General features: G+C 41.2%; 1 pseudogene; it reads right to left on the reverse strand.

Annotated features, from left to right (window-relative positions):
• Nucleotides 1-8,302: 8,302 nt before the first annotated feature.
• Nucleotides 8,303-22,587, reverse strand: part of LOC148151833 (uncharacterized) — a 52,872-nt pseudogene continuing 38,587 nt past the window's right edge.

The raw sequence follows: 22,587 nt of genomic DNA on the forward strand, positions 1-22,587 counted from the left end.
TTTAAGTGCCAAAATCTTCACATTACCAGATCTCCAAGTTCACATTGTTTTTCGATTTATGGCCCTTGCTTGTCCACAAAAAAAATGACTCTCCAAGGGAAACATGCTACTGGGGAACCCAAATCATGGAACTACAAATCCCAACAATGGGCACCACAACAGCTTGGAAAGCTGTTGAGCTGTCAGCCCTCGTTTTAGGACCAGTATTTCTTGGCAACATATTGTCATCAATGATTGCGTAGCAGCTTCAGTGAAAGCCTGTTAAATTAACCAACAGCTGCAAAATTCAGCCCTAAACTATTCAATGTTTACAATCACTCTACATTCTTGACCACTAGCAGTTTCGCCAATTGTTTGTGGGACAAACTGCAGATATCTTACATTTGATATTATGTACCAGATATTGTACTTAATTGTAGCTGCAAAACAAAATTTAAAGAAAACAAATTCATTCACTAGAAGATATACAGACAGCTGCAATTACCTTACCTTTAGTAATTTAGATTATAGCAACTATTTCTACCTGGCTAATTTTTAGCAGTGGCTGAAATGGATTTAGATAAATGTTAGGAACAACTGTGATCTACGAATGACCACTATCATGGGAATGAGCTAGTTATGAATGAAAAACCATAATGACCATCTTTAAAACAAAACCTGCATGGAATTCAGCCTGAAAACTTTGCTTTTGCCATTCTTCTATTTGAAGCAAAATCTAAATCGTGAAGATTCCATTGCAGAAGAGTCATATAGTTTGAGGCAATTCAGGTGGTGAATGAATTAGAATTTGGGAATGAACCAGCATTTAAAGTTGTTTCTTGAGCCCAACTCTTTTTTTTACTCTAGCATTTCGTACATGGAAGATTTTTCAGACTTTCTAATGAATTCCAATGGCCAACGGATACTTGCATTGATCCTGTCTAACCTTTTAAGCATTTTGTAAGTTTTTAATGAGAGCACTTCTCACATTTTGAAACTCTAGAGAATGCGGGCCCTTATCCACACGAGTCTAAGTTTGCCGCTGTGATTTTAATCCAATTACTCCCACTCTGTTTTATGTCTATTAGCCAATCATTGATCTATGCTGGTACATTACTTCCTATCCCACATGCTTTAATTTTTCTAAATAGCCTCCTCTGGGCAACTTCACCAAATGCCTTCTGGAAATCAAAGCGTACTATGTCCACAAGCTCTCTTTTTGTCAATTTCTTCTATCAATAACATCTTCACAAATCTGTACTGATTACATCCAGTCAGGTCATATTCAGAAAAGATTGTTGCCAGAACTGGAAGGTTTGCGCTATAGGGACTGGCTAAAATAACTGGGGCTTTTCTCCCTTAGAGCATTGGAGTCTGAAGGTTGACCTTTGTAGGATTATGAAATCATGAGGGGCATGGATAGGGTGAATTGCCAAGCCATTTTTTCCCCTCAGGGTAGGGGAACCCAAAACTAGAGGGCATAGGTTTAAGGTGAGAAGGGAATGATTTAATAGGGACCGGAGGGGCAACTTTTTCACACAGAGGGTGGCACGTATATGGAACGAGCTGCCAGAGGAGATGGTGGAGGTGGGTACAATTACAACATTTAAAAAGCAAAAGATGCGTATAAAAATAGAAAGATTTTAGAGGGATATAGGACAAATGATGACAAATGGGACTAAGTCAGTTTAAGATATCTGGTTGGCACAGATGAGTTGGACCGAAGAGTCTGTTTCATGCTGTATAACTCTGACTCTACAGCTAAGTGTTGATTTATCTCATCCTCCATAATGGATTCTAGAAATTTTCCTACTACTTATGTACGGCTGACTTCCTCTGATTTCACTTCACTTGCAAGAAGGTACGGCGTCTTTCTCTCTCTCTCTTCCTCTCCTCATCTATAGCTCTTTGTTTTTTTTTTCGAGCTTCTTTCTTAAATAGTTGGGTGACATTTGCTACCTTCCACCACAGGAATCTTTCCAGAATCTGCAGAATTTTGGAAAGCAATCACTGTCCATCAAGTGTGTCTACAGCCACCTGCTTCACTCTGGGATGTAGACTATCAGTTCCTGGGGCTTTATCAACTTTCAGCCCCATTTAATTACTTCAGTACAATCTTCATACTCATACAATTTCCTTTAACTCCTCAATCTCTCGAACGGCTTGTGCTATGAGATTTAATGTAACTTTCTCAGTCAACTACAAAATGATTAAATTATCACAACTTTCACTTTGTTGGAAGGAAGATCTCTTTTAGGGTGTCATTCCAAGAGTCGATATGATGGGTGCCCACAATGTGCCACTACAAGAAAACTTACTCACCATTACTTTGTTGCCATGAGTGATTGATTCTAAATTACTTTGGCAGGTGTTATAGGTCTCCAGCACGCAGATTGCATGCCATTTTTGTTGTAATTTTTTTTAGTTTTCCTGGCCCCAAGGCCTTTTGTCAATATGTATTGATATCTCCAACAACGTTTCAAGATGCTTTGAACTTACATCATTCAGTATTCTCAATGAATGCCAAAATGTTGACAACACTTTCTTGTAGTAGTAATAGTAATGTCTCGCATTCAAACACATGTTGATCACTTCCAACAGGGATGCTCTCATTTCAACAACATTGCTGAGTTATGTTAACCAGTTATCATGTTTTTTTTCATGAGTATATTTTATAAAAAGATCAATTCATTTTATTTATGCTCTGCAGAAATAAAGCCAAAATTAAGAAAACATATTTCAGAATATAGTTAACAAAGCAGTAATGACCTGAAAGCAATAACACTGAATGTTCATCTTTTTTAAAAATAATTTATATCTTTACTGATTGAATGAGTTTCTAAGCCCCTCTCAGAACTTGAATACTTTTGAGTCAGATTTTGTGTCAACATTGACTATGTTTCTGGGTGAATTGGTTAACAGGTGATAACAATTCGAAGAATCAGATTCTATGATTCACTCATGCCGAACAATTTCAATACAAGAATGATAACTTGTGTTCTGCCCATTCATTTCCCATGATTTCTGAGTAGCCAGTGCTTCCTGGATTCATCATTGGCTGCACACATGAACGGAGTCCAACATAATTAGATTCAGAATGAGGTAGAATTAGCCAACACTTTCTTAAGAGATAGATTCATTGCAACTTTTCAAATTTACTCAAGGGATTTGGGTACCATTTGTAATGCTAGAACGCCCTTGAGGAGGCAGTAATGAGTAATTTTTTTGAACCGGTGCAGTATGTTTCTTTGGTTATTCAGCAATGAGACCCAAGAGTTCATGCTCAATAACAATGAAGAAACAGTACTGTGTTTCCAACATTATGTGACGTGGAAAAATAGGTGTCTATATTCCCATGTGCCTGTTTCCCTGCTCCTTGTTATGATTTAGGGACTAGATGATGTGAATAGCAAGTCCCCTTTCAACTTTGAAAAGACATACCTTAAATCTATGTTCAACAGTTAAGTGTCAAGCAGTTTAGACATGATTCGAGGAGAACATTTTTCACATGGACAATGGTGGGAATCTGAAAACACTTTCTGAAAGAATGGTAGAAGCAGTGGCATTTGTAACATTCAAACAGTACTAGAATATGAAGTTTAAAACTCTGTGATCTACGTGGCTATGGAACCATATGGCCAGTATGGATATGTTGGATGAAATGGCCTTCCTCCTGAATGCAAACTGTCATGATTCTATGTTTACTAAATTTCCGAATTTAAGCTGATAAATATTGAGTAATACACATCACCAAATGCCTGGAAATGAACAGCTCAATCAAGAGAGTACTTAATATAATCCCCTTGACATTCTAGATACTGCAAGGGCAGGCCATAACCTCAGTCCTCATTCTATAGATAGCATCTCAACTGCTGACTCCACAATGGAGCACTCTCAAGAATGTATGAAATTCACTCCTCTTGTACAGATGAGTGCAGTTCCAACAACTTTCCAGAAGCTCAACAATACTCGAGATAAAACAGTCCATTTGATTGACACCCTATCCAGCACAGTAAAATATGCACTTTCTTCATTCCTAGACCCTAGATACACTGCAAATGTAATGCTATACCATCTACAATAGGTGCAGAAGCCAATCGTTCAACAGTACCTCCATATTCATGATCTTCAACAACAGTAGTGACATAACAAGGTTGAACAGATGGCTAGACATCTGTTTTATCAGTTGGCTTGAATATGATTGCTTGTTTGGGATCCAAAACTGACCCCTTCCTTCATCCCTGTTGTGAAGATTTTGAGGGGAACTGCTGTCTGTGTTTGACTCAGACTTTTATCGGCTTGTAATAAGTTCAGTTTTGTTTTTTTTTCTTTTAATTTGTATATATTTTAAAGACTTACCAATGTCATAATTTTGATTTTGTATCTAGTACATATTGGATGGGGCCATTGAGGGAGTTTGATGGCTTGGACACAATATGGGAAAAATAAGACCATATGAAATAGGAACAAGAGTAGGCCATTAGGTTTCTTGAGCCTGTTCTGCCATTCAGTAGAATCGTAACTGATCCTACATTCCTCACATCCAGTTTCCAAACTGATCAAGAATCGATCTATCTTAGTCCTACCTAAACACAAGGACTCTGTCCTCATCACTCTCTGTGGCAAAGGGTGCAAAGACTCGACCTTCTAAGCAAAGAAATTCCTCCCCATCTCAATCTTAAATTGGTACCCCCATTTATTCTTAGCTTCTGCCCTCTGGTCCGTGACTCTCAAATGAGGGGCAAAATTCATCTCAGCATTTATCCTGTCAAGCCACATAAGAACCCTATTTGTTTCAAATAGACGACCCATTATTTTCTAAACTCCAGTCAGTAGTGCCTCAACCTGTTTAGCTTTTGCACATAAGACAATCCCTCCAAACTAAGGATCATTCTAGTGAAATTTCTCTGAACTACGAAATGATGTTTTTCCTTAGATAAAGGGACCAAAAGTGCTCACAGTACTCCAGACATGGTCTCACCAACTGTTGCAGTACAGTTGCAGCAAGATACTCTTACACTCCCGAATCAATGATTCTCACATACAGAAGCTAGTTTTGAATTCCAGATTTTCTTTCAGTTGATTGAATTTAAATTCCACTAGCTGCTATGGTATGATTTGAACCTTTGTCCACCAAGCCTGGTAGTTCTAGTTTAGTGGCATTACCACTATGTCACTATATATCAGGCTGCATGAAAGATATGAGAGGGACATGGTGAAGGTATGAGAAAGCATGACAGAATCAGGAGCAAATGGGAATACGGAGGAAATGGGTGTTGGCTAATTGGTTGAATGAAGGATGCTGGTGGTTATCAAAACAACAAAGTCTCAGCAACTGAAGGACAGCATGCTAACCTTAGCCTTGCTGTCTCCATTGCTGCTTTTGGCTGCCCTGGGAGATTGTGGTCCCAAATCCAGCCTTTACCCAACTCTGAGACCAAACAGCACACATGAATAAACTGCTTTTTCGAACACAAGTTCACAAAATCTGGAAGGGCATCCAAATTCATGGTTGATAAAAGGAAAAGCAACTCATGGATATCTCTGTTTTAAAAATAATGATGCGTCTTAGAGACATTGGGGACTATCTTGCTCACAAAGGTACAACAACTCCAGCAGTGTTTACCAAAGGTGAGACCATGTAAATATACATACATATTTGTTTTAGGCTTCCTGTCAGTCTGAAGAAGTGAGAATCATTTTCCCCAATCCAAAGCTTCCAACATACGAACATCACCAGTTCTGTAGACCTCACTATTGTTCAGGATTAGAGGGTATGATATGTTATTGAGATCTTGGTTATCTCCATTGAATTCTAAATATAGCACAGTTAAATGATGAGGTAATCTGTCTTTTGACAGTAGTACCAATAAAGATGAATGCTGCAAAGATGAATTCTGTAAGAGATTCAGACATCAGTGAAGAAATATCGGATATGTTTTCAAAATACTTAATGGAGTGGTAATAAGGGCAATTATTAAACAACAAAAGTTACCTTGAACAAAATAAGGCTGTGGATATCCTCGTTCAGATGGTTCTTGTTCCCACTGATGTTTCTGGCTACAGATGTCTTGTGACATCTGTTCTTCTTTCTCTTCCTGTGTCTTCCTCAAAATCTCTGCAACTATATTTTTTGAGTATTTTCCTTTTATTTCCTATAGCCAGAGACTATTGCCATGTCCTGATCTTGTTACCTGTCTGTTGTTACTTGTACTAGAGTCATAGTCATAGAGATGTACAGCATGGAAATAGACCCTTCGGTCCAACCCATCCATGCCGACCAGATATCTCAATCCAATCTAGTCCCACCTGCCAGCACCCGGCCCATATCCCTCCAAACCCTTCATATTCACATACCCATCCAAATGCCTCTTAAATGTTGGAATTGTACCAGCCTCCACCACTTCCTCTGGCAGCTCATTCTATACCCGTACCACCCTCTATGTGAAAAGGTTGCCCCTTATATCTCTTTTTATATCTTTCACCTCTCACTCTAAACCTATGCCCTCTAGTTCTGGACTCCCCAGCCCCAGGGAAAAGACTTTGCCTATTTACCCTTTCCCTGCCCCTCATAATTTTGTAAGGTCACCCCTCAGCCTCCGATGGTCCCGGGAAAACAGCCCCAGCCTGTTCAGCATCTAGCTATAGCTCAAATCCTCCAACCCTGGCAACATCCTTGTAAATCTTTTCTGAAACTTTTCAAGTTTCACAACATCTTTCCGATAGGAAGGAGAACAGAATTGCACGCAATATTCCAACAGTGGCCTAACCAATGTCCTGTACAGCCACAACATCACCTCCCACCTCCTGTACTCAATACTCTGACTAATAAAGGAAAGCATACCAAACACCTTCTTCACTATCCTATCTACCTGCAACTATTACTAGTCAAATATATCATATTCCATAGTCACAGCCTTAACAGCATCCCCTAAACAATCCATTTATAGTCCTGAAGACAGGTCACTGGACGCAAAACATTAACTTTGACTTCTCTCCATAGATGCTGTCAGATCTGCTGAGCTTTTCCAGCAATTTCTGATTTTGTTGTTGCATAAGCCTAATTATCTCAAACCAACCAGACAGTACTCACACAGTTATAATCTACTTCACTGAAAACAACAAATTCTGGAGATCACAGGGGGTCAGGTAGCATCCATGGAGACAGAGCAAGTTAATGTTTTGAATCTAGATGACTCTGAAGAGTCATTTAGATTCAAAATGTTTGCTTGCTTCTTTCCATGAATGTTACCTGACCTGCTGTGATCTCTAGCATTTGCTGTTTTCAGTACAGACTCCAGCATCTGCAATAATTTGTTCCTATAATCTACTTCATCTGTGCATACAAAATACCAAATACACATAAAAAGGAATTCATCATTGAATCCCTACAGTGTGGAAATGGGCCCTTCGACCCAACAAGTCCACACGGCACTCCGAAGAGTAACTCACCCCGACCTATTCCCCGACATTTAACTCCTGACTATGCACCTAACCTACACATTCCTGAACACTGTGGCAATTTAGCATGGCCAATTCACCTAACCTGCACATCTTTGGACTGTTGAGAAAACTAGAGCACACCCATGCAGACATGGAAAACGTGCAAATTCCACACAGACTGTCGCCTGAGGCTGGAATCGCACCTGAGTCCCTGAAGCTGTGAGGCAGCAGTGCTTACCACTGAGCCACCGTGCCATAATTCACAAAGTATTAAAATTATAACAGATAATAAAAGTATAAATCATTCATGTTTCCTATTGTTCCTTGACTTTGGTTCATTCAGAGAGATCAGTTATATCCACCAGAGAGGGCAAAGAGGACTTTACTGTTCAACTTCTCCTGAGTTTTGCCATGAATAGTCAGACTAAATTATGTGTTTGATAGAATAGAAATTTTTTGTCATGTATACCTTTACATGAAAACTACAGTGAAAACTTTTATAAGTCGTTGCACCACGGCACCAATATTAACAAAAGATGCCATACATAATCATTTTAAAGAATAAAATTAAAATAAAGTTCATCACAGTTCAGCTAAAGGCTCTCAGGGTTGGGGAGTCCTGACGTAAGGACCGATGGAATACTTGGAAACACAGTTGGGATGAGACTGACATCTCGGAACAAGTCTGCCACACTGAGCTGCAAACCTTCACTGACGCCGGGCTGCTGTAAGCCACCTTGTCACTGGGCCAGGACAGGCCTCCTGTTCCCTATCTGATGCTCCTCCAGACACTTCACTGATCTGCCATCCGTCCCTTTCACCGATGTGTCCACTCCTTCAGGTGCCTGGGTCCAGCTGCGGACCTGGAGCCTCAGTCCAGCTACGAGTCCGGGCTGGCAGAGTTAGCCCAGGACCCACCTATCACTTGATGGGAGACCCCGGGCTGGGTTGGAGCCATGTCCAGCTCATTCTGGTGTTGCTGCTGTTGCCAGAGGCCACCTTCCTCACCACTGTCCAGGCTTTAAAAAAAAGTCGAAGAAAGTGAGCAAAAAAAAAGTGAAAGCCGACAAGCTCTGGGCTCAGACCCCTACTCTGCCGCCATCTTGGAAGTGCTAATCTACCTCGAGTAATTCTTGAGCCACAATATTCTGACACATCAGTGAGAGTGTTACCACATCTGACAAAGAAACTCGCTTTTCTATCATGCTATGGGAACAATTCTGTACATGTGAACTATTGGAACAGACAGGAAAGATGACAAATGAGGTGACAAGTAAACCTATATTACTGACCTTGAGTTGGCTTTGTTTTGGTCAGTAATGATTCCAGTTGTAAATAGGCTCCCAGTTGAATTCTGTGCCTGTCAAAGATTTTGATATAAGTCTTTAGGGAGCACTCAGTAAGAATAATTCCTTGCTGTCCCAAATCTTAGAGCAAAAATACAAATGGTGCATTCACTATTTTTTGTAACACATATGATTGATAGTTAACAAGCAGCAACAAGAAACAATGAGAAGTTATAAATATTAGTTATAATGTCGAGAGAAATGCATAATGATGATGAATTTTAAGCAAATTTGACTAGTACCTTTTGTGGTATTCAGACTTACATCATTTTTCTATCCATAGCACATTGTAGAAATAATAAAAGCATATACATTAAAAGCATGCATATAATGAGTTTCCTCCCACAACCCAGTTTGAATCAATCAATCATATGTTGCTAGGGAGAAAGAAACCAAAGACAGCAGATGCTGGAAATCAGAGATAAATTACTGGGTAAGACCTTAGCAGGTCTGGCAGCATCTGTGGAGAGAAAGCAGAGTTAATGTTTCGGTTCCAATGACACTGCTTCAGAACTGATGGTAATTAGGAAAGGGTTGGTTTATGTGCTGAAGATGGGGTGGGGGAAGAACGGAGGAGTAAACAATAGGTGGAGATGGAGCCCAGAGAGAGAGAGAGAGAGAGAGAGAGAGAGGGGGAGATAGAGAAAGAGAGAGAAACTGTTGGGTAAATTAGGAATAGGAAAAGGTCTGCCTGGAGCATCAAGTGCTGCTAATGGGGGCCATTTGTGACTAACAATGGATTGGTTGTGGTAGCAGCCAATGTGTTGTCAAGGTTTGGTGTGTGAGCATTAGGTTAAAGACATGGGAAAAGGTGCTCAGGCCTGAAATTCTTGAACGCAATATTGAGAATTGAAGGCTTCGCTAGAGCACTGCAACAATCCTGAAGGAGAGATGTTGTCCAGGGAAAATGGTGGTATGTTGATGTGGCAGACAACAGGGAGCTCAGGGTCATTTTTGTGGACAGAACTGGGAGTTCTACAAAGCGGTCATCCAATCTACATTTCATCTCCCCAGTCTAGAGGAAGTCACATTGGGAGCAGCAATTGTAATAAACGAGGTTGAGTGAAGTACGGGTAAATCACTGCAACACCTGGAAGGTATTTCTGGGGCCTTAGACAGTGAGGAGGGAAATGGAGAGATGTTTCACCTTCTGTGATTGCAAGGGAAGGTACTGTGGGGGTATGGGGAGGCATTGTGAGAGGAGGAAGAGTAGATCAGCTGTCTCTGAAGGAACCATCCCTGTGGAATTCCAAGGGAGGAGAGGACAATGAAAACTGAAAGAACTGTAGATGCTATAAATCAGAAACAAAAGCAGAAATTGCTGGAAAAGCTCAGCAAGTATGGCAGCATCTGTGGAAAGAAATCAAAGTTAACCTTTCAGGTCTAGGGACCCTTCCTCAGAACTGAGTTTGAACTAATGTGAACTCTGATTTCTCTCCACAGATGCTGCCAGACCTGCTGAGCTTTTGTTTGAGGGGAATATGTGTCTACTGGTGGCATCCACAGGGAGTGGCCAAGATGGCAACTGTATGATCCTTTGGATGTGGATGCTGGTGAGGTGGTGAGGACTAGGGGTTCTCTATCGCTGTTGTGGGAGGTGGGAGAAGGGGTTAGGACTGAAGTAGAGGATATGGATCGAATATGGCTGAGGACTCTGTCAACTACAGAAGTAGGGAATTTTGTAATTGAGCCTATCAGCAAGGGAGGTGCTGTTGTTATCTGGTGTTCCAACCTGTACATTGCAGAGGCTGAGTGCCAGCTCTCCAATACCTCCTCCTAATTCCATCCCATGCCCAGACATGAGCTCACCATGAAACATCAGACCATTGTGTCCACAGCAGTCACTAATTTCATTTCATCTGGTAGTCTCCCCCTATTCCCCACTACCTCTAACATCATTGTCTCCCGGCCCGCATACCTCCTTCCCAAAATCTACAAATGGGACTGTTTCTGCCTGCTCCCACTCCACAGCACATATCTCATCTTACTTCAACTCAATATTCTTTCTGCCTTTGTCCAGTCCCATCCCACTTACATCACGATTCCTCTGATTCTTCACGCCAGCTTCAGAGTCTCCAGATTGCTGTCCCCAGCTGCCTTCTCTTCACCCATAGGTGTTCAATCCATTTACACACCCATCCCCCATCAAGATGGTCTCAGGACTCCCCGCTTCTTCTTGGAAAAACGAACTGTACATTTCCTTCCACCACCACCCTCCTCCGTCTGGTCGAGTTCATCCCCACCCTGAACAACTTCTCTATTAACTCCTCTAACTTTCTTCAGGTCAGAGGGGTGGCTGTGGATACCAGCATGGGCCCTCGTTATGCCTGTCTCTTTGTGGGGTACCTGGAACATTCCTTGTTCCAGTCCTACTCTGGCTCTCACCCACTCTTTCTCTGGTGCATCAATTATATCATCAGTGCTGATTCCTTCTCTTGTCCAGAATCGGAAAAGTTTATCTGTTTCTCTTCCAATTTCTACCTGCCCTCACCTTCACCTCCTCCATCTCTAACTCTACCCTTCTCTGCCTCAACATCTGTTTCTATTTCTGGCCACCGATATTCACTACAAACCCACAACTCCCAGTTATCTTGACTATACATCCTCACACTCTGCTTTCTGTAAATACTCCATGATATTTTCCCAGCTTCTGTGTCTCCACTGCATCTGTTCTGATAATGCCAACTTTGACAAGGGGGACACTGAAATAAAATATATATCAGTACAGCACAGTACAGGCCCTTTGACCCCCGATGTTGTGCAGACCTTTTATCCTACTCTAAGATCAAATTAACCTACATGCCCTACATTTTACAATCATCTGTATGCCTACCCAAGTCACTTAAATGTCTCCAATGTATCTGACTCTCCAATGTATCAGCACTACCACTGCTGGCAGTGCATTCCACGCACCCACCACTCTGTGTAAAGAACTTACCTCTGACATCTCCCCTAAACCTTACTCCAATCACCTTAAAATTATGCCCTCTCGTGATAGACATTTCCACCCTGGGAAAAAGTCTCTGGTTATCCACTCTATCTGTACCTCTCATTGTCTTGTACATCTCTATCAAGTCACACCCCATCCTTCTTTGCTCCAATGAGAAAATCCCTAGCTCCTTCAACTTTTCTTCATAAGACATGCCTTCCAGTCCAGACAGCATCCTGGTAAATCTCCTCTGCATCCTCTCTAAAGCTTCCACATCCTTCCTATAATGAAGCAACCAAAATTGAACACAATATTCCAAGTGTGATCTAACCAGGACTTTATAGAGCTGCAGCATAACTTCATGGCTCTTAAATGCAATCCCCCTGCTAATGAAAACTAACACACAATATGCATTCTTAACAACACTATCAACTTGTGGGCAACTTTGAGGGGACTATGGACATGGACCCCAAGATACCTCTGTTCCTCCACACAGCCAAGAATCCTGCCTTTAACCCTGTATTCTGCATTCAAATTCAACCTTCTAAAATGAATCACTTCACACTTTTCCAGGTTGAACTCCATCTGCCACTTCTCAACCCAACTCTGCATTCTGTCAATGCCCTGTTGTAACCTACAACTGCCTCTCACACTATCCACAAAGAACAGAAGTCCCACAACAGATCCCTGCAGAACGCCATTGGTTACCGTGCTCCAGGCTGAATATTTTCCATCCAGTACCATTCTCTGTCTTCTATGGACCAGCCAATTCTATATCCAGATGGCCAAATTTTCCTGTATCTCATGTCTCTTTACTTTCTGAACATATTTACTATGGGGGAACCTTATCAAACACCTTGCTAAAGCTAAAACCCAAATACAGCACATCCATTGCTCTACCTTCACCAATGTGTTTTGTCACATCCTCAAAGAATTCAATTAGCTTTGTGAGACATGACCAGCCCCTCACAAAGCTATGCTGACTGTTTCTAATCCAACTATGTTTTTCCAAATAATCATAAGTCCTGTCTCTCAGAATCTTCTCCAATGATTTACCCACGACAGATGTAAGACTGACTGGTCTGTAATTCCCAGGGTTATCCCTATTCCCTTTCTTTAATAAGAGGATAACATTTGTCACTCTCCAATCATCTAGTACAACTCCAGTGGACATAAGTTCATCACCAACGGCACAGCAATCTCTTCCCTTGCTTCCCATAATAACCTTGGATATATCCTTTCTGCTCCAATGGACTTATCTTTCCTCATGTTTTTCAAAATTTCCATCATATCCTCCTTTTTAACACCAACCTGTTCAAACATATCAGCCTGTTTCACATTGTCCTCATAAATGACAATGTCCCTCTCCGTAGTGAATACTGAAGCAAAATATTCATTAGGGATCTCCTCTACCTCCTCCGACTCCAGGCTCAAGTTCTCTTCACTATCCCTTATTATCCCTACCCTCACTCTGGCCATCCTCTTGTTACTCACATAAGTGTAGAATGCTTAGGGTTTTCCTTAATCCTACCTGCCAAGGCTTTTTCATGCCCCGTTCTCACTCTCCTAAGTCCATTCTTCAATTCCTTCATGGCTACCTAATACTCTAGAGCCCTGTCTGATCCTTGCATTCTCAACCTTAAGTAAGCTTCCTTCTTCCTCTTGACTAAATGTTCTACATTTCTTGTCATCCAAGGTTCCTTCATCCTACCACCCTTTCCTTGCCTCAGTGGGACAAAGTTATCCATGCAGCACAGCAAGTGGTCCCTAAATGGCTTCCACATTTCTGTTGTGCATTTCCTTGAAAATATCTGCTCCCAATTTATGCTCCACAGTTTCTGCTTAATGGCACTTTCTTCCTCAACTGAGGAATCCTCACCACTGTGGTTGACAGGGCAATCAGCTCTATCCAACCTATCTCTGACACTTTGGCCCACATCCCTTCTCTTCCTTCCCACAACAGCAAAAGGGTTATCCCAATCCACATTTACCATCCCAATAGCCTCCACATCAAAAGCATCATTAACATTTCCACCACTTTCAGTGAGATGCTACCAATAGACACATATTCTCTTTCCCTTCAGTTGTCAGGCTTCCACAGAAACCGTTCTCCTCTGGGACACCCTGATACACTCCTCCTTCATTCCCAAGACCTCCCCACCCCCACCCCACAGCACCTTCCCATGCAATCACAGAAGGTGTAACACCTTCCTATTCACCTCCTCCTTCCTGACTATCCAAAGCCCCAAACACACCTTTTAGATGAAGCAGTGATTTGCCTGCGCTTCACTCAATATAGTCTACTCTATGTGTTGCTCATAATGTGATCTCCTCCATGCTCGGGAGACAAAACTCAGACCACTTTGCAGAACAGCTACGTTCTGCTTGCAAAAATGACCCTAAGTTTCCTGTTGCCTGCCACTTCAACACACCATTATGATCGATGGTCAACCTCTCTGTCGCGGGCTTGCTTCAGTGCTTCAGTGAAGCTCAGCGCAAACTGGAAGAACAGCACCTCATTTTCCATGAGAAGACCCTGCAGCCTTCTGGATTCAATATCGAGTTAAATAATTTCAGAGCTTGTGCACGTTCTTCCGTGTCCTTACCCCAAACCCCACACAACAGGCCTTGTTGCCACATGGGTAACTACCATAACTATCCCATTGTCAATTACTGTAGTCCTTGATTCTTCCAGGGTGACCTTTACCCATTCCTTTGTCTGTCTGATTGTTTCCCTCTGTCTTTTTTTGGCTCCATCTCTATCTACTTCCCCCCTTCCCCCATCGATCTTCAGCATTTTGACTAATCCTTTCAGTTCCAAAGAAGGATCACTGGAATTAATTCTGCTTTCTCTCCATAGATGCTGCCAGACATGCTAAGTACTTTTTAAAGCAATGTTTGTCTATGATGCTGGTGAATTGTGTGGCATCAAGAAATTACAATGTAAAGATTAATTTGTGCAGTAACAGATTTAGAAAGAAGTTCCCATCAGGCAGTTAAGCTCTGGTAAATTGAAGGAATAGCAGAGAACCTGCTGAAGCCAATTGAGATCTGATCATGAATATATTATTTTAAAGTAGTGTTCTGTAGTGATGGAAATTAATATTCTGCTGGAAGCTTCTTATAGCTATTATATCCTGATGTGAATGCAGGAGTTCAAGGAGATTTCCGTATGTAATTCCTATTTTCTTGTTGAAGCAACAGCTGAGCCACATATTAAGAATCGTTTATCTGTCATTGGAGTTTTCCATCTTGCATATTTGCACTACCGCAGTCTGAACTGTGAAAGAAATTTATGGGAATGCTTTTCTGTAACAGCACTCCACACCAAATTTAAACTGAGATTAGTAGAATATTACAGGAAAAACAGTAACCCTTCATTTTGAAGGCAGTGCGTACATTTCCACGGCTGTTGGCAAACTTCCAATACTTCCCCTTGTGACCACTGATTTTTGTCAGATTGTTAACACAGTCTGACAATCACACACAATTCCCGTTCACCTGATGCCCCCCCTGTATGTTATTCAGCAACAACCAATTGTTTGCAATTGCCAGTGGGAATGCTGGTCAAACTCTGATCAACTGAAATAAGCTTTCAGGAAACAAACCTTCCAGGTCTTGATAATTCATTCCTATCAATGTTGTGCATTTACCCACTGAGATTCTGGGGAACTTAATTAATGCTATTTTAAATCTTAGCGCAATTGGCATCCTTTGTTTTTTTTCCCAGAGAAAGTTATGTGGGGTGGCAGGGTGGCTCAGTGGTTAGCACTGTTGCCTCATGGCACCAGGTCCCAGGTTCAATTCCAGCCTTGGGCGACTGCCTGTGTGGAGTTTCCACGTTCTCCCCGTGTCTACATGAGTTTCCTCCAGGTGCTCCGGTTTCCTCCCACAGTCCAAAGATGTGCAGGTCTGGTGAATCGGCCATGCCACATTACCAATATGTTAGGTGCATTAGTCAGAAGGAAATAGGACTGGGTGGATTACTCTTTGGAGGGTCGGTGTGGACTTGTTGGGCCGAAGGTCCTGTTTCCACACTGTAGGGAATCTAAGATAAGTAGAATTATATTTTAATGTAGCATGCACTCCAGGATTTGAAATGGGGGAGCAAGGAGAGTAGAAGCTGACTGTCAGTTTGTTACTTGGTCATTCTCTATGATAATCTTTACACTGAAACACAACATGGAGCTATTCAATAAATAAAAAGGTCCAATCTTTACACAACAAATTTTAAATACAGCTAGAGCTCATCAGTCTGATTTACCTTTTGCTAAACTCCTTCAAAAAGATTGAATTCATGGTTACCTGAGCAAATAACCAATCCTGGGTAATGTCACTGCAAATCTAATCCATATTTGCTGATGTCTCACGATAATTCTGCATCTGGGTTACATGGCAGTACTAATGATCAGAGCAGTCTGTCGATTGTGAAGCTTTAGGCATGTAATCAAACAAGTCTAGCTCTACTTTCCTCTGAGGAATGCAGAGTTTTGCAGAAAGATTTGGCATTCAGATTTGTTTTCAGCTTCATGACTATTCCTTCTACCATTGTTGCATTATGTTTCTCGGATACCTGGAGTGTTTCAAATCATAGAGTCCCTACAGTGCGGAAAAAGGCCATTCAAGCCATCAAGACTGCACTCTCCCACCAGACAGATTCTCATCCTAATTCAGCCCCCATAACTCCGCATTTAACGTAGCTTAACCACCATGCCTAAACATCCCAGGACACTACAGACAAATTTTAGAATGGCCAATCCACCGAATCTGCACATCTTTGGACTGTGAGAGGAAATCGGAGCACCCAGTGGAAACCCATGAAGATGTGCAAATTCCATGCAGACAGACAGTCATCCAAGGCTGGAATTGAGCCTGGGTCCTAGGTGCTGTGAGGCAGCAGTGCTAACCATGGAGTCACTGCACTACCCAAAAATGTTTTGTAACTATTATGCTTTTGCCATTGATAGAGGTATGAATATTAAATGCTGCACAGAATAATGAGCCAGATATTCCAGGCTCCGGATTATGGGACATTGGTACAAAAGTTAAAAATCTGCACTTGGGCCACATTGAAGTCCCAAACTGCTGTTTTTTGCACGAATTGCCCAGACTGTTTGATCTCTCAATGGATAATGCCCCTGAAAATGTCTTTAACTCTAAATTACGGTTGGCAATGCTCTGGAGTCATGAGTTTGGATCATATCAAGGCAGATATGGAAACTTAAAATAAAATAGTATAATTTGAGATGAAAGAGCTGGGCTAGAGATGATCATAAAACCATGTTATTGACTGATATAAAAATTTATTTAGTTCAGTAATGTCACTTTAGAGAAAGAAACTTGCCATCCTTGCCTGACTTAGTCTCCTTATGAAGCCAACTCACAATAAAATGATTGACTCTTAAACATTCCCTGAAATAGCTTAGCAAACCATTCTATTGTATCAAACTATGAAAAAATCAAAGAAAATGGGTGAACAGAAAGACCAAATATCATCAACCCAGACTGAAAGTGTCAACAGCAAACCCAGACCAGTGTGTTCTGGCATTGCATATTATATGTGAAAAGTTGAAGTCACCAAAGTCCACTTTCTCATTAGAAAGAGACTGAGCTGGTGGTGAGTTTAATCTGGAGGGTCACCACACCTCAGGCAAGGGTTGAGAATGTCAGTCTTTCATGGTAACTTCAGCCAGTACAGAAATTGAATACATGCTATTGATATGACTCATCCAGTCAACTGAGTTAACAGATCATAATCCAATTACAATCAGATAAGCATGTACCTTTTAATAGAGTCGATTAATGAAATCAGAAATAACAAGGATGGCAGATTTCCTTCCCTAAAGGACATTAGTGAGCCAGATGGGTTTTTATAGCAATTGATAACAGTTACATGGTAATTATTAGACTAATATCATAACATATGATGTTCTTGCAAAAAGATATTAGCTGCATCTTGAACAGCTACTGCTGCATTTTGTAATCCATCAGGAAATTCAGTTTATTAAATGGCTGGAATACAGAATAGAACAAGATCTGTGATAGAATTGTAATGCTGTTAGTTGCAGCTGTAAATAAATCTGGTATTAAGTGTTGTCAATAAGTCCCTAGTCTTAGTGTTCATATCACAAGAGATTAACACAGCCACTGACTCAACCACTGGGCTGGACCTGCAGCAGGTGTTGCAAAAGGCAAGTCTAAAGCATTTGGAACCATCTTTATCCAGAAGTGCCAATATGATTATCTATTGAGATCTCCTCCCTAAGATCTCCTGCATCACACATCAGGATTTAGACAATTCAATTCACACTGTCAATAGTTCTACTATCTGTACCTCGGCATGTTAAACCTAACCAGTCAAACTCATTGTTAGTGTCAAGAGTGGGGTGCTGGAAAAGCACAGCAGGTCAGGCAGCATCCAAGGAGCAAGAGAATTGACGTTTTGGGCATAAGCTCTACATCAGGAAGGACTTGTGCCCGAATTCTTGATGAAAGGCTTATGTCTGAAATGTCAATTCTCCTGCTCCTCAGATGCTGCCTGACCTGGTGTGCATTTCCAGCACCACACTCTCAACTCTGATCTCCAGCATCTGCAGTCTTCACTTTCTCCAATCTTATTGTTAACCTCAAACCCCAAGTGCAGAAATTTCAGATCATTCAGATCTGGATTCAGAATTAGTTGGCTGATAGAAGGCAGAGAGTGGTTATAGATGGAAAGTATTCTGCCTGGAGGTCAATGTTGAGTGTGGTCCTGCAGGGCTCTGTTCTTGGGCCTCTGCTCTTTGTAGTTTTTATGTGACTTGGATGAGGAGGTTGAGGGGTGGGTTAGTAAATTTGCAGATGGCACAAAGATTGGAGGTTTCGTTGATAGTATCGAGGTCTATTGCAGACTGCAGTGCAACATAGACAGGATGCAGAGCTGGGCTGAGAAATGGCAGATGGAGTTCAATCTGGATAAATGCGAAGTGATGCATTTTGGAAGGTTGAACTCGAATGCTGAATATAGGATTAAGGACAAGATTCTTAGCAGTGTGGAGGAACAGAGGGATCTGGGTGTGCAAGTACATAGATCCCTCAAAGTTGCCAACCAAGTGGATAGGGTTGTTAAGAAAACATATGGTGTTTTGGCTTTCATTAACAGGGGGATCAAGTTTCAGAGCCGTGAGGTTTTGCTACAGCTCTACAAGTCCCTGGTGAGATCACACTTGGAATATTGTGTCCATTTCTGGTTGCCCTACTGTAGGAAAGATATAGAGGCTTTGGAGAGGGTGCAAAGAAGGTTTACCAGGATGCTGCCTATGTTCTATGTTCTATTAAAGGAACTTAATCAGCTTTACCAGGTCGAGAGAGGGTCTTGCAATCAAACATCTCCCCTCTCCCACCCCCTACCACCACTCTTTTCCAAACTAGCAAAATTATTTCAAATATCATACCATTTATGGGTATGTTACGTAGATTTATACTATATTTGCCTGTTCACCAGTATCAGCACATTAAACCCTAATTTTAATTGGGACTTTATTATCTGTGTGTGGGCTTTTGAGACATTTAAGTGTGAAGCTATACCTTTTGATAGTCACTGATCGGTATTTACTACAAGAATCAACTTTTCAATATTAAGAAACAGCTGAGATTCTTGGATACCACCAAGGCCATGTGCTCTTACTACATTCCAGAAATTAAATGTATGATTTGTGCTCTAGAACTCTCCGTACCACTGGTTAAGTTGTTTTATCATAGTTACAACATTGTATTCACCTGCAAAAAAATCTGAACTTAGATTTGAGATGAGAGTGACCATCCTTGACATTCAAGGTCACAGACAATCAAGTATGATATCAATGAGCCCAAGCAGAACTGGAACAAATGGGAATCAACAGAAAACTGCAGAGGCTACAGTCATTTCTATCACAAAGAAAAGGTCCAACCATCTTTAGCTGCTTCATTAATGACTTTTCTTCCATCATAAAACCAAAGAGATACTTGTTGATGATTGTTCTATATCTGCAACTCCTCTGACATTGAAACAGTGAGACAGTAAGACCCAACTTGGACTGATAAGTGACAAGTAACGCTCATGTTCACACCACAAAGGCAATGAATATTTCCAACAACAGAGAATCTCATGATCTTCCCCCTCATGTTCAGTGTCACTACCATTGTTGAATCTCCCATGATTTACAAGAATGTGCATAGGAATAACAAATACTATGGCTGCAAGTGCAGGTCAGAGACCAGGAATTGTGCAGTGTCAAAGTCATCTCTTGTCTCCCCAGTGCCTATCTACCTGCTACAAAGGGCAAGTCAGGAGTGTGATGGAATACTTCCCACTTATTTGGAAGAATGTAACTCATCAACGCTCAAGAAGTTCAACATCATCCACAAGAGAGCAAACCCTCTTGAGGAAGCCCAGCTTGGAACATCTGTAGCTCCGTGGATCAAGAAAGGATTGTAATGTTTGACATTTTAAATATATTTCTTTGTTTTCTACTTTTATACTAAGAAGACTGTAGTGCTGAACTTTTAAAAATTTATTTCTTTATTTCTCTTTTTCTGTAATCAAGATTTTGTACCGAGGTACTTTGTACGTATGGTATCATGGTGTGCCATGACATTGTACATTTTTCACTGTACTCTTGTATCCCATACTTGAATACACATAACAATAAAACTAAATCTAAAAATCATCGGGTTCAAAGAAACTAGGCTGATAGATACCCTTTAAAACCCCTTCAAAATTCATTCCCTTCACCACCAATGCACATTGGTAGCAGCATGTACCATTGACAAGGAACACTGCAACAAATCACCCAGGATCCTTTGTTGGAATCTTCTAACCCCACTCCCATCTAAAATGACAAGGGCAGCAGATGTATGGGAACACCACTGCCTTCCAGTTGCCCTCCTAGCCTTACTATGCTGACTTGGAAATATGAGTCGTGAGTGTGGTGCTGGAAAAGCACAGCAGGTCAAGCAGCATCCGAGGAGCAGGAGAATCGACGTTTTGGGCAAGAGCCCTTCATCCAAGTCCCTCCTGACTTGGAAATATGTTTCTCTTTTTTCTCTTCACTGGATAAAATCCTGGAACTCCTTTCCTAATAGTTCTTTGGCTGTCTCTATAAGAATTGCACCCACTGAAGAAAGCAAATCACCATCACCATCACCATAGTCAACTAAAGGTGGGAAATAAATGCTGGCCTTGCCAGAAGTACCCGCACGCCACAAATGAATTAAAAAATCTGGATAATTACACTGTAAATGTTGAATAGAAAAATCGCTGTCTAACGTCTGGGTGATAATATAACAAAGTAACCCAATCCCCATTGCTCTCACTGAGTTCCTGACTTCCTTTGATCCTTCCCTGAACCAACCTGACTATCCCTAGCTCATTTACACATTCAAATACTTATTTCCCTGTCACCCATCACCACACCCACCTGTGACCTCACCACTTGCTATGTCCACTACCCCACTACCCACACTTTAACCTTCCATTTGCCATCATATCACACTACAAATCAACCACTCTACTAACCATTCTACCCCACTTGCCACCTCACCCACCATCTCCCGCCTACTAATTTGCACATTCAATTCTCCAACCTTACCCAAATGCATACACACCTCAACCACCTACCTACCCCACAACCCTTGTCATTCGTTAATTCACCAATTCACCCATTCACTGAACTTTCGTACTGGACTTCTAAACTTTACGGCAGATAATATCATAAAATAAAAAGGGCTTTCCTTACTCCTGATGATCCAGCACAACAATAAAACCCTTGATCGAGCTATATGCTCCGCAATTCTGAAGCAGTTCAGCTTAGAGAACTCTGCCAGTAACAGAGATAATATTCAGAGAATGCAAAAGGAACTGAGTAACAATCAAAACATGAATGCTGCTTTGCAGAAGGTCTGAACCAATGTTATTGATCATTTGTTTTGACAGCTCAGTAATATAGAAAGTTGTAGCACACGCTCCAAGAATTTAAATGGAATAATTAAAGGTATGTGCTAAAAACTTGGTTTGGAAGCTTTTGCAGTGGCATGTATGTCAGCAATATAGCCAGCAGGGTGTTGTATATTTTCAGTAACAGAACATGTGGAACTTCTGGGGAAATACAGTTGTATTCATTTGTTCAGCATTACTGAAGGTAATCATGGTCACAATCAAAATACCTCCTCGGTGTTAGTCATTGACTCATAGAGATCTATAGCACAGAAAAATACCTCTCTATCAATACTATCTACATCATTTAACTACTCTCTCCCATTTTCCAGCACCTGGCCCATGGCCTTATCAGCCTTGGCATTGCAAGTGTACACATGAATACTCTTCAGTGTTATAAGCGTTTCTGTCGCGACCATCCTTGCAGGCAGTCAGTTCCAGATTCCACCACCCTCCAGATGAAAGAAATTTTCCTCATATTTCCTCCAAGCCATTTGCCCTTCCATTAAATTGATGAGCCCAGTCATCGATCCCTCCATCAAGGGGAATTTTTTCCTCTTATCTACCCTACCTTTGCCCCTCATAATTTTATATATTTCACACAGGTCTCCTCTCAATTTCCTCGACTCTAAGGAAAACATTCTCCATCTGTCCAATCTTTCTTTGTAACTAAAACTTGGGCTCCTTTATTCTCATATTCAATGCTGCCCATGCTTTGATATCCAGTGTTCACACAATTCGATGGCCCCACTTTTCCTTTATTGAAACATGTTGGAACTATACTTTCCATATTTCCTCCTTGAGTGCATCCTACTATTCTGAGACAGATTCACCTGCAAGTATTGGCTGCCAGTCCAATCTAGTCATATCATATCTCATCTTATTTAAAAAATCACTCTACCCCCAACTTTGATTTCAGGCCCGTCTTGGTTAGTTTC

The sequence above is a fragment of the Chiloscyllium plagiosum genome, unplaced genomic scaffold (genome assembly GCF_037043375.1).
Source record: "Chiloscyllium plagiosum isolate Xiang-an unplaced genomic scaffold, Cpla_swu_hap1 HiC_scaffold_2, whole genome shotgun sequence".
Taxonomy (NCBI): Eukaryota; Metazoa; Chordata; class Chondrichthyes; order Orectolobiformes; family Hemiscylliidae; genus Chiloscyllium; species Chiloscyllium plagiosum.